Raw genomic sequence first — 18,145 nt, forward strand, 5'->3', positions numbered from 1 at the left:
CATTTATGATGCTGAGCCTCTGAGGATATAGAGTATCTTTGGGCAGAAGCTTGTCCTACACACAGCTCCATGATGCAGAGCCCCATGTCTCCTACCCAGACCCTCTCAAGAGCTGGCAGAAGGGCTCAAGAAATCCTCCTAGAACCCAAATGAAGTTCAGGCTTTCATTTTACCAGCAGGAAAGCAAGTTCTAGAATCATCTGTGGCTCCGGCAGGGACCATCACTATTGTTGCCTCAGTAATTCTGCTCCCCAGGACACCCTGAGCCCCGAAGTTATATGAAGCCAAGCATCATAGGCTCAGGCCTCCTGGAAGCAGGTTTGTGATCATTACCAGCCCCCAGGATTCACAAGCTGATCCTCACAGCTTCTCTCCTTGGTGACTTCTGAGGGCTCTGGAGCTAAAGACTTTGTGCCAGATGGTCTCACCTTAGGCTGTGCGAAGGCAGCTCTTACAGAGCCATTGAGTCTTTAAAGAATTGCCATTTATGATGCCAAGCGTATCGCTTGAGTACAAAAAGTTTTAACAGAATGAACAGCATTCTATATGTCTAGATGCAAGGTGTTTTTTAACCTACAATATTTTTATAATCGTATGTGTGTGTGTGTGTATGTGTGTGTTGCTGTGAATTGAACCCAGGGCATTCTACCTTTAGGCTACACCCTCAGCCCTATTAAAAAAGGCTCCTTGAGGCAATTAGAACCATGCCCTTGGCCACGTGTCTGAGTTCAGTGGCTCTTTTGCCAGAGTTTGATTTTTTTGTGAGAACTTTCTCATCTTATCTGGAAAAGATTAAGTTTGACTAGTACAGAACGAGGAAGCCTATTTTTGAATTCCTAGTTGTCTCTAATTCCTGGCACAGTATACAGGCCATGCTGGCAGTATCATGGCAGGGCCCTAACTGCTCTCCAGCAACTTCATTTTCTTCCAAACAGTTGAAGTTCAATTTCCTGGCCAAATTCAGCAACTACACTAAACTATATAAACTGTTAGGCCATAGGAAGCAGTTTTACTAAAAGGCACCTTAGCTGGCATGGAGAAATCTGGGCAATGGAAGGCTCAGGAATGTGTGTGTGTGTGTGTGTGTGTGTGTGTGTGTGTGTGTGTTGCTGTGAATTGAACCCAGGGCATTCTACCTCTAGGCTACACCCTTAGCCTAGAGGGTGTAGGTTTCTACTATTTGGAAACAGTATCTCTCTAGGTTGCTTAGAACCTTGCTGAGTTTCAAGGCTCTCCTGAAACTTGCAATCCTCCTGTCTTGGCCTCCCAAATACTGGTATTACAGAAGTTGTGGGCCACTATACCTGGCTGCTCGGGACAGTTTGAAGCTTTCTATTTATGCTCATGAAAGCTTTGTGACTTATCCCAAACATATTAAAATGCACCCACATCTTAGAATTAAGTATAAATTTTTCATTAAAACTTTGAGGATTTTTTAGTTCTGCAATTATTTGCCTATGAATGACTTATTCAATACAATTGAAGTACATCTAGTACAATAAGTACATATTCTAATCAATCATTGTACCTACTCAGAAATTCTTGGAGAATAAAGAATCTAACCTGAAAAATTGTTCTCACATGTAATAAAAAATTCTATGAATAATACATTTAACAAGGAAGTTGACATAATGTTATACTTTCCAGGCAGTTAATTCCAGGCTATTAATTTTGGTTTTCTGACTGTGGTTTGGATCCAATTCTTTCTTTTTCTCTCCATTGGCCCCTAGAAAGCTGATCCCTAGGCACTGAGCCTCTTGTACCCAGCAAATACAGCTGGTTTGAGGAATATGACTCTAAAGTGTAGCTCAGCAATAAAAGATTTATAGCATATAGAATTGCTGTTTTCAGACACCAGAAGGTAGGTAAGTCAGAAAGGGCAAGTCAAAGAGACCACTTATAAGGGACTCCATGGAAATGGTAGATAACTTCCCATAAACAGTTTGGTGGTTTAGAAGGTTGGTTTCCATTCTTTTGGGCAGATACCCAGAAGTGGTATTGCGGATCATATGGTAAGTTCATTCTCATTCTTCTGAGGATCCTCCATACTGTTTTCCAAAGTAGTTGCACTAATTTGCAGTCTCAACAACAATGTATTAGAGTTCCCACTTCTCCACATCCTCACCAGCATTTGTTGTTGTTTTTGTTTTGAATGACTGCCATTCTAATTGGAGTTAGGTGAAATCTCAGGGTAGTTTTGAATTGCATCTCTCTGATTGCTAATGATGTTGAACATTTTTTTCATGCATTTATTGGCCAGTTGAATTTCTTCTTTCTTAGTTCCATTTTTTTTGATTTGGTTGTTTTCTTAGTGCTGAGATTCTTGAGTTCTCTGTATATTATAGATATTAGTCTTTTATCAGAGGAGTAAGTGGCAAAAATCTTCTCCCATTCTGTTGGCTCTTGGTTGAGGTTCTTGATAGTTTCCTTTGCTGTACACAAGTTCTGTTTAATGCAATCCTGTGTATTGATCTTTGTGCCTTTTAGTTTGTTGTGCCTTTGCAGTCTTGTTGAGAAAGTTTTTATCTGTGCCTGTGTTGAGAAAGTTTTTATCTGTGCCTGTGTGTTGCAGTGTTGGACCTATGCCCTCTTCAAAGAACCTCAAGGTCTCTGGTCTAATTTCCAAGTCTTGTTCCATCTTGAATTGACTCTTGTGCAGGGTGAGAAAGTGAGGTTTATTTTCTTTTTTTCTTCATATGGTTAATCAGTTTTGCAAACACCATTTGGTGAACAGGATATCTCTCTTCCAGTGTATGTTTTTGGCCCCTTTGTCAAAAATCAATTGGCTGAAAGTGCGTGCATTTGTTTTTATTGTTACTATTTTTTATTACTATATTGTGATTCCTCCTGCATGGTTTTTGTTGCTGAGAACTACTTTGTTTATTCTGGTTTTTTTTGTCATTGTTCCAAATGAATTTAAGAACTGAGCAATAACCTTGATAATATCATGGGTATTGAGTTGAATCTTTAGATCAGTTTTGGAAGTAAGGCCATTTGATGATTTATTCTGCCTATGCATGACCATGGAAGATCTTTTCATCTTCTAAGGTCTTCTTTGATTTCTTTTTTCAATGTTTTATAATTTTCTTTATAGAGATCTTTTAAATCCTTGGTTAAGTTTATTCCGAAGTATTTTATCTTTTTGTGAGATATCCTGAGTGAAAGTGTTTTCTTTTTCTTTTCTTTTCTTTTTAAAATTTTTTAATTATTATTTTTAATGATAGATCACTTTGAAATGCAAGACTTGAGAGGATATACAAGCACATATTATCCAATAAGCCCTCATCCAATCCCCATCCCATTCCCTCCCCCTCCCTCGATCCCATGCTTAATTGGTGATTATCTTTGATATAATTGTTTACGTACCTCATGGGTTTTAAAGAGATTCCATCCTCCCCCATCCCCTCCCCTCTGATTGGTCACCTTAATTGCTTTTCAATAGGGCCCTTTCTACTACTCGACTTCCTCCTGTACCCCCTTTCCTCCTAGTTCTTGCTTGACGGGTCCAGCCCATCAGTGATGGGGCTGAGAAGGAAGGTGAATGCCGATGGCCCCAAACAGCAGCAACATACGGTGCCGGAAGACATGTCAAGCAGGATCTCATTTATTTTTCTTTAGGCAACCCAATTTAAAGCAAAAAACTGCAAGGGGGATTTCCAACAGGAAACTATTCTAACCTATTAAGCTAAAGTCACTCTTGCATGTGCAAAGCACATAACTTGTAGCCAATCATTATACAATGCACGAGGGGGTTCACGAGCACGGAAGCATTATATGAGCCAATAAGGCTCAACATTACCAAATTGGGCTAGCGGGGGCAAGGGGAGTAGTTACACCCTCCATATCTGCTCGGCGCTACATGTTGCCAATTCATCGGAAGTTCTGTCAGGCGGCTGTGCAGACCCCAACACACTCGGTGCTACATGTAGCTGATTCATCGGAAGTTTTGTCAGGTGGTTGAGCAGACCCCAACACTTGCTAATTAGAGGAAGTATCTGGATTTTATTTTCTGTGCTATTTCTCTGTGCATGCCACATTGTAGTTCTGATCCCACTCTTGACAGCCCCAGTAGTGGCCTGGCCATCAGGAGGACTCTGATCCTGACCTCGCTGGCTCCAGCACTGGCCTTGCCTCATGGGAGGCCCCAATCCTGGCCTTGCTGGCCCCCGCACCAAACTAACCTCTTAGCTGGCTCCTCTCCCGGCCTCAGAGGCCCCAGCACTGGTCTAGCCTCACGACAGGCTCCGTTATTGGCCTCACTGACCCTGGCACCGGCATAACTCCTCGGTAGGTTCCTATCCTGTTCTCGCAAGTCCCAGCTCCATTCTTGCCTCACAGAAGTTTCTGATCCTGGCCTCGCTGGCCCCAGTACCGGCCTTACCCCTAGGCAGAGTCCAATCCTGGCCTCGTAGGTCCCAGCACTGGTCTTGCTTCATGGCAGGCTCTGATCCTAACCTTGCTGGCCCTGGCACTGGCCTAACCCCTCAGCTGGCACCGATCCCTGCCTCGGAGGCCTCAGTAGCGGCCTTGCCTCATGGTAGGCTCCAGTCCTGACCTTGTTGGCCCCGGCACTGACCTCACCCCTTGGCAGGCTCCGATCCTGGCCTTAGAGGCCTCAGCACAGGTCATACTTCAAGGCAGGCTCCGATCCTGGCCTCGCTGGCCCGGGCACTGGCCTAACCCCTTGGCAGGCTCCGATTCTGGCCTCGGAGGCCCCAGCACTGGCCTTGCCTCATGGTAGGCTCCGGTCCTGGCCTCGTTGGCCCCAGCCCTGGCCTAACCCCTCGGCAGGCTCCAATCCCAGCCTTGGAGGCCCCAGCACCGGCCTCGTCTCACGGCAGGCTCTGATCCCAGCCTCGCTGGCCCTGGCACCGGCCTAACCCCTCGGCAGGCTCTGATCCCGGCCTCAGAGGCTTCAGTAGTGGCCTTGCCTCATGGCAGGCTCCAATCCTGGCCTCGCTGGCCCCAGCACCGACCTAATCCCTTGGCAGGCTCCGATCCTGGCTTCAGAGTCCCTATCACCTGCCTTGCCTCACAGCAGGCTCCAATCCCGGCCTCGCTGGCCCTGGCACTGGCCTCACCCCTCGGCAGGCTCTGATCCGAGCACCTTCTTCACCCAGCAGGTTATCTCACATTCCCAAGGGTGCGTGGTGGTAGTATTCTGCCTCTGAGGTAATGTCTTCAAAATTTCCAGGTGTATTACGTCAGATTTCTGCCTCTCCTGAGTACTTGTCACTGCCAGTGCGACTGCCTCCACCATTTCAAATCTTTCCCAAGCTCTTTTCCCATACCGCATAATGACTAGTGTTCCTAAGCATGTGCGACACTATCACACACACATACACACAAAATAAACAAAAACAAAACAATGTGACTCTACAAATATATGAATATTCAGCATACTGGGCCTCTGTAGTTTCTTTCTGTGCAGATACCGAGTGCCACTGGCACAGTTCCTGCTGCAAGCCTGCTTCTCTGAGTCTTTCTCAGTCTATGCAGATGACTGGTATCAATGGGGCTGGATCTAGTGTTAGGTCTAGATAGCTCTCCATGCTTTCCACAGATGTAGAGTCTCAGTCTCTTCCTGCCTCTATAGGTAGCAGATGCCTCTGAGACAAAACTCAATGTAAGAGTCTTTTTTTCTGCACAGTCAGAGCTGGGCTCATTTAACTTCTCTCTGTTTACCATGATTGGGTGGTCTGTGGTGATCCTCAATATCCTATTAGTTGAATCTAGTGTTAAGTGTAGGTCTTCCCCCAAACTTTCTATCAATGCAGAGTCTGAATCTGTCAAAGCTCCTGCTATGTCCAACAGCAGACTGGACCCCCACCTTTGCCGGTTGAACCTCAAAGTCTCAGACTCAGGGAGTTTATTGCTGCTGTGAGTGTCCCTGGGGGCGACACTCTGGGCATTCTCTAGTGAGGATGGCGGCTTCACTTACGGTGTTGCTGATTGCTGGTCTGGATCTCTTCAGGGCGTGGCGAGCTCCACTGCCACTGCTGCAAGTTGTAGCAGGTGTTTGCATGGGAGGAACTAATGGCTTACAATTCTTTTTTTTTCTCCTTTTTTTCTTTTTTTATTGGTGCACTGTATTCATACATCATAATGGGATAAAAAAAACTTTTGTGGACATACATGCACACATCTCCCAGTTAGCCCCTACCCGATCCCCATCCAGTTCCCTCCCCATCCCTCCTTCCCATGCTTGGCTTAGTGGTTGACATCTAGTATTATAGCAATTTATCCAAAATTAAAAATGATCTCACATAACAGTTTCATTTGTCTGATACCAAGCTTTTGATGACTTAAAGGTAACATTTCAGTATTTCTTTTTGCTTTCTTTCTTACCAGAGAATATTTTTTTCTTTTTTTTTTTTAGGTGAAACTATCATACATTTATTTATTTATTTTTCAGAAAAAATCTATCCTAATATAGAATATGGATTCTAGATACCCAAAACGATCTTGAAAAAGAACAAAGCTAGAAGATGTATATTTTCTGATTTCAAACCATATAAAGCTACAATAATTGAAACAGTGTAGTACTGCTATAAAGGCAGATATATAAACCATTGGAGTTAAATAAAAGCCTAGAGAAAAATTCTTCCATATATTGTCAAGTTATTTTTGACAAGGTTTCCACGAACATTTGGTGGAGGAAATAATAATCTTTTAACTAAATATTGTTGAAAAATAATAATTACATGAAAAAGAATAAAACTGGACCCTTACCTTACCCCATATACAAATATTAACTCAAAATAGGTAAAAGACCTAAATATAAATCTTAAGACCATAAACTTTTAGAAGAAAATCTGGGTCATAAAACCTCACAACATTGAAATTGGCAGTGATTTCTTGGATATGATTTCAATGGCACAGGCAACAGAAGGGTAAACAAACTCCCTAAAAAATAAAAAAATATTGTATATCTATAGACAATGTAAACAGAGTTAAAAGTTACTGACAGAATGGGATAAAATATTTCCAAGAGCTATATCTGAAGGTATATTAATATTCTAACTAGAAATCCTAAAAATTAGCAATAATAAAAGCAAACAATACAATTTAGAGATAGGTAAAAGACTAACATAAATAATGAATCTCCACAGATAACCAATCTTAGTTGTCTGTTGGATGGAAAATCTTGTTTCTCTGGTTCTGGTGTGTGTTACCTATTTCTTCTTTGTAGTTAATCTCTTTGAGTATTTTCTCTAGCGCTGGTTTTGAAGACATAAATTCCTTCAGTTTCTGTTTGTCATGGAAGCTTCTTATTTCTCCATCTAATTTGATAGAATGTTTTGCTGGGTAGGAAATGTTTGGCTGGAAGTTGTTTTCTTTAAGAGTTTGGAATATGTTACTCCAAGCCCTTCTGGCTCTCATGACTTGGTTTAGGAAGTCTGGAGTGATTCTAATTGGTTTGCCTCTGAATGTCACTTGGCCCTTTGTTTTTGTTGCCTTTAAGATTGTCTGCTTGGCTTCCACATTGGTCATTTTGACAATTATGTGGCGTGGGGATCCTCTTCTCCGATCCTGTCTAAAGGGAGTTCTATAAGTTTCCTGGACCTGTGTATCGACCTCTTGCTCTATGTTTGGAAAGTTTTCTGCTATTACTTAATTGAAGATATTATTGATCCCTTTGGTTTCACCTTTTTTTCCCTCCTCTATTCCAATTATTCTTAGGTTAGCTCTCTTAAAATGGGCCCATATTTCTTCAATGTCAGATTCCTGCTGTCGGATTTTTTTTTATTTTTTATTTTTTTTATTTTTAATTTATTTTTTTATTGGTGCATTATATTCATACAACTTATTGGGGTAAAAAACTTGTGTGTATAAACATGTACTCATCGCTGATTTAACCCCTACCCAAATACCACCCCATTCCCTCCCCGTCCCTCCCTTACTTGCTTGGCTTAGTGATTGACTTCGATATGTTTAAGTACATTGTGTGCTTTAGAGACCTTTCTCTTCCCCCTCCTTTCTCTTCCTTTAGGTTATCTTGCTTGCTCCTCTTTTCTCCCTAACTCTCACATATTAGGGAAAACATCCGATTTCCCATTTTTTGTGACTGACTAATCTCACTTAGCATAATGTCCTCCAGTTCCATCCATTTCCCTGGAAATGACGTAATTGAGTTTTTTTTGATGGCTGAGTAAAATTCCATTGTGTACATATCCCACAGTTTTGTAATCCATTCATCTGTTGATGGACATCTTGGCTGGTTCCATAGTTTGGCTATGGTGAATTGTGCAGCTATGAACATAGATACACATGCATTAGTTTGGTAGTTTGGTTTCTTTTCTTTTGGGTAGATACCCAACAGTGGTATTGCTGGATCAAATGGTAAATTTGTTCCCATTCTTCTGAGGATTCTCCATACTGTTTTCCAAAGTGGTTGCACTAATTTGCAATCCCACCAACAATGTCTTAGAATTCCCACTTCTCCACATCCTCGCCAGCATCTGTTGTTGTTTGTGTTTTGAATGATTGCCATTCTAGTTGGAGTTATGTGAAATCTCAGGGTAGTTTTGATTTGCATCTTTCTGATTGCCAGTGATGTTGAGCATTTTTTCATGCATTTATTGGCCATTTGAATTTCTTCTTTTGTGAAGTGTCTATTTAGTTCATTTGCCCATTTTGTTATTGGATGCTTTGTTTTCTTAGTGTTGAGTTTCTTGAGTTCTCTGTATATTCTAGATATTAGTCCTCTATCAGTGGTGTAGGTGGCAAAAATCTTCTCCCATTCTGTTGGCTCTTGATTGAGGTTCTTGATAGTTTCCTTTGCTGAACAGAAGCTCTTCAGTTTCATGCAATCCCATGTATTGATTCTCCTTTTAATTTGTTGTGCCTTTGGGGTCTTATTGAGGAAATGTTTGTCTGTGCCTATGTGTTGTAGTGTTGGACCTATGCCCTCTTCAAGGAGCTTCAAAGTCTCTGGTTTAATTTCCAAGTCTTTGATCCATCATGAGTTGACTTTTGTACAGGGTGAAAAAGTGGGATTAACATCCAATTTTCTGCATATGGTTAACCAGTTTTGCCAACACCATTTGTTGAAGAGGCTATCTTTTTTCCAGTGTATATTTTTGGCCCCTTTGTCAAAAATCAATTGGCTGAAAGTGTGTGGGCTTGTTTCTGGGTCTTCTATTCTGCTCCATTGGTCTATATATCTGTTCTTTTGCCAGTACCATGCTGGTTTTTTTTTTTTTTTTTTTGGTGGTACTGGGGTTCCTGGAAGCCCTTCTACCTCCGGGCTACACTCCCAGACTTCTTTTTACATTTTTATATTTGGAAACAGGGTCTCCTAAGCCAGCGCGCGCAGCTGGCTTCGAACCTGCGCGATCCTCCTGTCTCTGCCTCCCAAGCGCGGGGATTACAAGCGTGCGCCACCACGCCCGGCCTTACCATGCTGTTTTTATTACAATGGCTTTGTAGTATAGTTTAAAGTCAGGTATTGTGATTCCTCCTGCGTGGTTTTTGTTACTGAGAACTACCTTGGCTATTCTGGGCTTTTTGTTATTCCAGATAAATTTAAGGACTGATTTTTCTATGTCTGTGAGGAATGATCTTGGTAGTTTAATGGGCATTGCATTAAATCTGTAGATCACTTTTGGGAGGAGGGCCATTTTAATGATATTTATTCTGCCAATCCATGAACATGGAAGATCTTTCCATCTTCTAAGATCTTCGATTTCTTTTTTCAGTGTTTTATAATTTTCTTTGTAGAGATCTTTTACCTCCTTGGTCAAATTTATTCCTAGGTATTTTATTTTTTTGTGGGAGATCCTGAGTGGAAGTGTTTTCTGAATTTCTTTTTTCAGTGGATTTATGGTTGGTGTACAGGAAAGCTTCTGATTTTTTAAGATTGATTTTGTATCAGATACTTTGCTGAATTTGTTGATCAGTTCTATAAGCCTTTTGGTTGAGTTTGTTGGGTTTTCTAAATATAGTATCATGTCATCTGCAAATAGTGAAAGCTTAAGTTCTTCTTTTCCTATTTGTACTCCTTTGATTTCCTTTTCTTGCCTTATTGCTCTGGCTAGAGTCTCTAGTACTATATTGAAGAGAAGTGGTGATAGTGGACATCCTTGTCTCATTCCAGTTTTTAGGGGGAATTCTTGAAGTTTTTCCCCATTTAATATGATGCTGGCAGTGGGCTTGTTGTAGATTGCCTTAATAATGTTGAGATATGTTCCTTCTATTCCAATTCTCTGCAGTGTTTTTATCATAAATGGATGTTGAATTTTATCAAATGCTTTTCAGCATCTATTGAGATGATCATGTGGTTTTTGTCTTTGATTCTGTTTATATGATGAATTACATGGATTGATTTTCGTATATTGAACCAGCCTTGCATCCCTGGGATGAACCCTACCTGGTCATGATGAATGATTTTCTTGATGTGGTTTTGAATACGTGTTGCTAGTATTTTGTTTAATAGTTTTGCATCCAAGTTCATCAGAGATATAGGTCTGTAGTTTTCCTTCCTTGAACTGTCTTTATTCGGTTTGGGTATTAGTGTGATGTTGGCTTCATAGAATGTATTTGGGAGAGTCCCGGTTTTTTCTATTTCCCGAAATAGTTTGAGTAGTATTGGGATTAGCTCTTCTGTAAAGGTTTTATAGAATTCACTTGAAAAACCATCTGGTCCTGGGCTTTTCTTTGATGGTAAGCTCTTTATTGCTGTTTCAATCTCTTTGATTGTTATTGGTTGGTTTAAGTGTTCTATATCTTCTTGACTCAGTTTAGGAAGGTTGTATTTATCTAGGAAGTTGTCGATTTCCTCCAGATTTTCCATTTTGTTGGAGTATAGTTTTTCAAAGTAGTTTCTGATAATCCTCTGGATTTCTACACTGTCAGTAGTAATCTCTCCTTTTTCATCCCTTATCCTCATAATTTGGGTTGATTCTCTCTTTTTTTTAGTTAGGTTGGCCAGTGGTTTATCAATCTTGTTAATCTTTTCAAGAAACCAGCTTTTGGTTTTGTTGATTTTCTGTATTGTTTTTTTATTCTCTATTTCATTAATTTCTGCTGTAATTTTAATAATTTCCCGTCTTCTGCTGGCTTTGGGGTTCAATTGTTCCTGCTTTTCAAGGGCTTTGAGGTGTGTCGTAAGGCTATTTATTTGAAGATTTTCTGTTTTTCTTATGTGAGCACTCAGTGCTATAAATTTTCCTTTTAATACTGCCTTCAAAGTGTCCCAGAGGTTTTGATATGTTGTTTCTTTATTTTCATTTGTTTCTAGAAATTTCTTGATTTCACCTCTTACATCTTCTATGACCCATTCTTCATTCAGAAGTGTGGTGTTCAGCCTCCACGTGTTTATGTTGTTTCTTTGGGTCTTCTTATAGTTGATTTCTAGTTTCATTCCATTATGGTCTGAAATGACACAGGGAAGTATGTAACATTTTTTAAATTTGCTAGTGCTCATTTTGTGTCCCAGGATGTGATCTATTTTGGAGAAGGTTCCGTGAGCAGCTGAGAAAAATGTGAACTCTGCTGTAGTTGGGTGAAATATTCTATATGTGTCCAACAGGTCCATTTGGTTAATGGTGTTCTTTAGTTCTGAGACATCTTTACTGACCCTTTGTCTGGAAGATCGGTCTAGTATTGTGAGAGGTGTGTTGAAGTCTCCCAGTATTATTGTGTTGGGATTTACGTGTGACTTCATGTCACAAAAAGTTTGATTTATGAAAGTAGCTGCCCCTATGTTTGGGGCATAGATGTTGATTATTGTTATTTCCTCTTGCTGGACTATTCCTTTTACCAGTAAAATGTGACCTTCTTTGTCTCTTCTAATAAGTTTGGGTTTGAAGTCTAACTTGTCTGATATCATAGTTGCTACTCCTGCTTGTCTTCGAGTACCATTAGCATGGATCACCTTGCTCCAGCCCTTTACCTTAAGTTTGTTCCTATCTTTACTTGTAAGGTGTGTTTCTTGTAAGCAGCAGATGGATGGATTCTGGCTTTTAATCCATTTTGCCACTTTATGTCTTTTTATTGGGGAGTTGAGGCCATTTACATTCAGTGTGATTATAGAGAGATAATTTTTAATTCCCAACATGTTAAGATCTTATTTCTGTTTGAGATACTGTTTATTCTTCTTTGCTTAGTTGTCTGCTGGATGGGAATTCTTGTTTCTTTGGTTCTGGCGTGTATTACCCATTTCCTCTTTGCAGTTAATCTCCTTGAGTACTTTCTCTAGCGCTGGTTTTGAAGACATAAATTCCTTCAGTTGCTGTTTGTCATGGAAGCTTCTTATTTCCCCATCTAATTTGATGGATAGTTTTGCTGGGTAGGAAATTTTTGGCTGGAAGTTGTTTTCTTTCAGAGTTTGGAATATGTTACTCCAAGCCCTTCTGGCTTTCATAACTTGGTTTGGGAAGTCTGGAGTGATTCTAATTGGTTTGCCTCTGTATGTCACGTGGCCTTTTGTTTTTGTTGCCTTTAAGATTCTCTCCTTGGCTTCCACATTAGTCATTTTGACAATTATGTGGCGTGGGGATCCTCTTCTTTGATCCTGTCTAAAGGGAGTTCTATAAGTTTCCTGGACCTGTGTATCAACCTCTTGCTCTATGTTTGGAAAATTTTCTGCTATTACTTCCTTGAAGAGATTGTTGATCCCTTTGGTTTCACTTTCTTTTCCCTCCTCTATTCCAATTATTCTTAGGTTAGCTCTCTTGAAATGGGCCCATATTTCTTCAATGTCAGATTCCTGCTGTCGGGTTTTTTTTTTCTAAATTAGAAACTATGCGTTCATTTTTGGAATGGTCATCTTCAATAAGCAAGATTCTATTCTCCATGTGGTCTAATCTGTTGTTTATACTTTGAATTGAAGCCTTCGCTTCATTAATTGCATCCTTTATCTCTTTTTGACTCTCTCTAAGTTCTTTTCGAAAGTCCTCTATTATTTCTAGAGTTATTTTCCTAATTTGATCTTCTAGAGATCTTTGGATTTCTGTGTTATCAGATTCTGATGTTGTGGGGTTGTGGGCATTCACTGCTCCATTGTTATTTTTCTTTCCCATGATTTTGGAAGTTTGTGCCTTCTCTGGGTTCTTCCCTGAGTCACTACAAGTTCACTTAAGATGTTCTGGATCTCGAGTCTGTGGTATCTCAGTCACCACTACTCCTTTACTGAGTTGTATCACAAAGTCTCAGACCCAGGGAGTCAATTGAGGCTGCTTAGACCGTGGGGGGTGCCAAGTTGGGTGTTCTCTAGCGGGGAGTTGTGACTATGGTATGATATCTCTGCCACTGCCACTCCCCCACTGGGCTGCACTGCTAAAATCTCCGACCCAAGGAGACTATCTGCGCAAGTCCCTGGGAGTGCAGTACTGGGATTTCTCCCCTTGGGGCCGCAATTTGACTCACGTTTGTTGAGTGCGCTGATGGAGCTGTAGTGAACTCGGTGGATTCGCTGCTGCCGCCACTGGCAATATGGCACCACTGCCACGCCCTCAGCCGTGATGTGGCCTATTTCTTCTCTGGTTTTGAGCTCTGCTGAGTCCCTGCCAGGTGTGCTGTGCCCGGCCCTTGGGAGCTTTAGACGCTCCTTGCACCGGAGAAACTGCTGACTGCCGCCCGGCTGTTCAGCAGCGGCTTACCTTGGCTCGCTGTCCACCCCTCCTCTCAGGCGTCTGGTGGCTGGTTGTGTGGGTTGGTCTAGGGCCGTCTGGTGAATTCGCCGCTGCCGCCAGCAGTAAGACGCTGCTTCTGCATCCTAGGCCGCGAGGCCAGAGTACCTCCTCTCTGGATTTGAGCTCTGTTTTGAGTCTCCCTCCTCTCTGGAGCCTGGTTCTGCTAGGGGAGATGTAAGCCGCGCCACTCCAGCCGCTCTGCACTGTGGCTCCGGCTGCTCCGCACCACGGGTCGGCCGCTCTGGCCTCTCTGGCTGCTCTGCACCGTGGATCCGGCTGCTCCGCACTGCGGGTCTGGCCACTCCGCCGTTCCGGCGGTTCCGCGAAGCGGCTCTGGCTGCTCTGGCTGCTCTGGCCGCTCCTCTCTGGCTGGTCTGGCCGCTCCGCTCGGCTGCTCCGGCCGCCCCGCTTCGCGCCGCGGCTCTGACTTCTCTGCGCTGTGGCTCTGGCTGCTCCGGCTGCTCCGGCCGCTCCGCGCCACGGCGGGCTCGGCCCTTTGGGCTGGTTTTTTTCTGGTGTCTTGTTTTTCCAGCCCTTTTTCTCTGTCCCTTGTATTTACCATTTTTATTTCTTTGCTGGTGGTGTTTTCTGGCTCTGAAAGGTGCTGGTTTTGTGGTAATAGAGTTCGATTGTTAGCGGGACTTGTAAGTGCCGCTTTCCTCGGTCGCCATCTTACCGGAAGTCCCGGATTTTTTTTTTTTTTAAATTAGAAACTATGCATTCATTTTTGGAGTGGTCATCTTATAAGAGCGAGATTCTATTCTCCATGTGGTCTAATCGGTTGTTTGTACTTTGAATTGAGGCCTTTACTTCATTAATTGCATCCTTTATCTCTTTTTGGCTCTCTCTGAATTCTTTTCGAAAGAGCTCTATTATTTCTACAGTTATTTTTCTGATTTGATCTTCTAGAAATCTCTGAATTTCTGTTTTATCAGGTTCTGATGTTGTGGGGTTGTGGGCATTCATTGCTCCAGTATTATTCCTCTTTCCCATGATTTCAGAAGTTTGTGCCTTCCCTGGGTTCTTCCCTTGGGTCACTACGACTTCACTTAAGGTGCTCTGGATCTTGAGTCTGTGGTATCTCAGTCACCACTACTCCTTTACTGGGTTGTATCACAGAATCTCAGACCCAGGGAGTCAATCGAGGCTGCTTTAGACCATGGTGGGTGCCAGGTTGGGTGTTCTCCTATGGTGTGATATCTCTGCCACCGCCACTCCCCCACTGGGTCAAGTCCCTGGGAGTGCAGTACTGGGATTTCTCCTCTAGGGGCTGAAATTTGACTCACTGTTGTTGAGCGTGCCGATGGAGCTGTAGTGGACTCAGTGAATTCGCTGCTGCTGCCACTGGTGACAGTATGGCGCCGCTGCCACGCCCTCGGCTGTGAGGCTGGTGTATTTCTTCTCTGGTTTTGAGTTATGCTCTGGGTCCCTGAAGGGTGTGCTGAGCCCAGCCACTGGGAGCTTTAGATGCTCCCTGCGCCGAAAAATCTGCCGAATCCCACCCAGCTGTTACACAGCAGCTCACCTTGGCTCGCTGTCCGCCGCTCCTCTCTGGAGCCTGGTGGGCTGTTGAGTGTGTTGGTCTGGTGCTGTCAGGTGAACTCGCTGCTACTGCCGGCAGTAAGGTGCTGCTGCCACGTCCTCAGCCGTGAGGCCGGCGTATCTCCTCTGTGGCTCTGAGCTCCGTTCTGAGTCCCCCTCCTCTCTGGGGCCTGGTGCTGCAAGGGAAGATGGTGCCTGCACCGCTCCATGCCGTGGCTCCAGCCGCAGCACTGCGGTCTGGTTTCTTTCTGGTGTCTCATTTTTCCAGCCCTTTTTTTCCTCTGTCCCTTGTAATTACATTTTGTTTCTCTGCTGATGGTGTTTTCTGGCTATGAAAGGCTCTGATTTTGTGGTAATAGAGATTGGTTGTTAGCGGGGCTCGTAAGCCCCACTTTTCTCCGTCGCCATCTTCCCGGAAGTCCTCTGGTGTACCTGGCTTACAATTCTGATGATTTGTAGCTGATTACTTCAGGTCTTTGGCTGTTTTTCTGTTTGTCTCTGGAGTTGGGTGCAGTGAGGCAAGATGGCACGGTATTGTGCCTGCAGCAGCAAGGTGGGCAGGGCCTCTTCTCTGCTCTCTGATCGGTTTTCTAGCTTTTTTTTTTTTTTGCCATTTGTGTTCCTTTTAAAGTTGTACATTTTTTCTGGCTTTTGTAAAAACACCGTTTTTAAAGCATTGGAGATCACGTGTCAACAGGACGGGTATGTGCTGTTTCCCTTAGTCGCCATCTTCCCCGTGATGTTGATCTTGAGTCCTAAACTCTTACTTTATTTTTATTTGAGGATATATTTATTTTCCATGATATTGTGTCAATTTTACTATAATCTTCAATTTTCAATTTTCTTTGTTTTAAGTAACATTAGAGTTATTTTGTACATTATTGGGGTTCTTAATTATAATGATTTTTGTACTTGATTTATTTTATATATATTTAATACTTTTAATGGTGCACTATAGCCTCATATTATAATGTAGTTCATAGCAATAGTGGTATACATGCACATAGTACTTGGTGGGCTTTCCCTTGGCTCCCTCCTTTTTTCCCTCCTTCCCCATATGGGGCATTTAGATTGACATTGATATTCTTACATATGCACATAATATCTATGGAAGTGATTCCTTCATTGATTTCCCTCTCCCCACCCTCTTCTTCTAGACCACCTTCCTGGCTTCACTGGAGTTTCTCCTCCATTATCTGAAGTTCTTCTGGTATATGGATTGCTCCCTAGCTTCCGCATTCGAGAGAAAACATACTGACTTAATACGTCTCACTTAACATAATGTTCTTCAGATCTATCCTTTTTCCTGCAAATGACATGACTTTGTTCTTCTTTATTGCTGAGTAGAATTCCATGGTGTGTGTATCCCATAATTTTGTAATCCATTCACCTGTTGATGGATACTTAGTTTGGTTCCATACTCTGGCCGATAAACTTTTAATTTATACATGGAACATGACATGTAAAGCAATTGAATGACTCACAAAATGATTCCCATTTATTTATACTCTGCTGTATTTCACAAAGGAATTCAGAAGGGTCACCAACTCATGTTGGTGATCCTGCTTCTTATGTCACTTGGCATATGTGTAGGACACTGACACAGTTCATTTAAATATTATTCTAACATCATTAGAAAAGCTCAATTATCCCTTAAAACATATATCTGGTGTATTCAGAACAAAAGATCCATGTGGTACTAGGGATTGAACCCAAAGGCATTTTAACTGTTAGCTATGTCCCTGGCTCTTAATTTTTTTTTTTTTTTTTTTTTTTCTTTACTTGCTTTGAAACAGGATTTCACTAGGTTGCTGAGAGTCCTCCTAAGTTGCTGAAGCTGATCTTCTTAAACCAGCAGTCCTCTGTATTGGCCTCCCGGTACTGGCATTGCAAGCGCGTGGGACCATGTCTGGCTTCTATTGTTTTGTCTTGTTGATATTAATGCTTTTCTCCCTGGGATTGATATTACAGCTTGTTGACTGTGGTGTGTGTGTGTGTGTGTGTGTGTGTGTGTGTGTGTGCGTGTGTGTAATTTTTTGGAGACTTTAATGAGAGACTGGAGAGTTTACAAGGTTGATGAATAATAATTTAATAAAAATAGGGCCCAGCCAGAAGGATGCATAGCAATAGCTTTTGAAGGGCTAGAAAACCATTCAAATGTTTTAAAAGTTGTATTCACTTCTCAAATCTTTGATTTTTAATTTTAGGACACTTACTCTTTTTTCTTTTTCTTATTTTTTGATTAATATGTATCAATTGTTCATATTAATAGAGTTTACTGTGTTATTTCCACACATGCATATTGGATGTCTTGATCTTAACCACCTTCCTCTACATCTTCTCAATCTCTTTATTTATATGACTTCTTTTGTGATGCTAGAGTTTGAACCCAGGGGCATTCTATCTCCTAGCTACACCCCCACCAGCCCTTTTAGTCTTATGTTTTGCAACAGAGTCTCACTAGGTTTCTGGGAGTCTTGCTATGTTGCTGAGGCTGGCTTAGAACATGCAATCCTCCTGTCTCAGCCTTCCAAGTACTGAGATTACAGGTGTGCATCACCACATCTGGCTCATGACTTTTTTTTGTGTGGTACTAGGGGGTGGAACCCAGAGGCTTTCTACCTCCAGGCTATACTCCCAAACCTATTTTATATATTTTTTTGGAAATAGGGTCTCACTAAGTTGCTGAGAGACTCACTCAGTAGCTGAGGCTGGCTTTGAACCTGTGTGATCCTCCTGTCTCAGCCTCCCAAGTGAGGGGATTACAAGCTTGTGCCACCATGCCCAGCTCATATAACTTTTAAACTGAGAATTTTAATGAAGCAATTGCAACAGGTTTCACTGAATGTCCATCCTCTTATGAGTAGTGTCATTCTTGGTAATTATGAATAATTAAGTATTGATTTTTGTACAGAATGCTATTGTTTTAATTATATTTTACCATAAAATATTTAATTCATATATTA

Source organism: Muscardinus avellanarius, assembly GCF_963383645.1.
Source record: "Muscardinus avellanarius genome assembly, chromosome: 13".
Taxonomy (NCBI): domain Eukaryota; kingdom Metazoa; phylum Chordata; class Mammalia; order Rodentia; family Gliridae; genus Muscardinus; species Muscardinus avellanarius.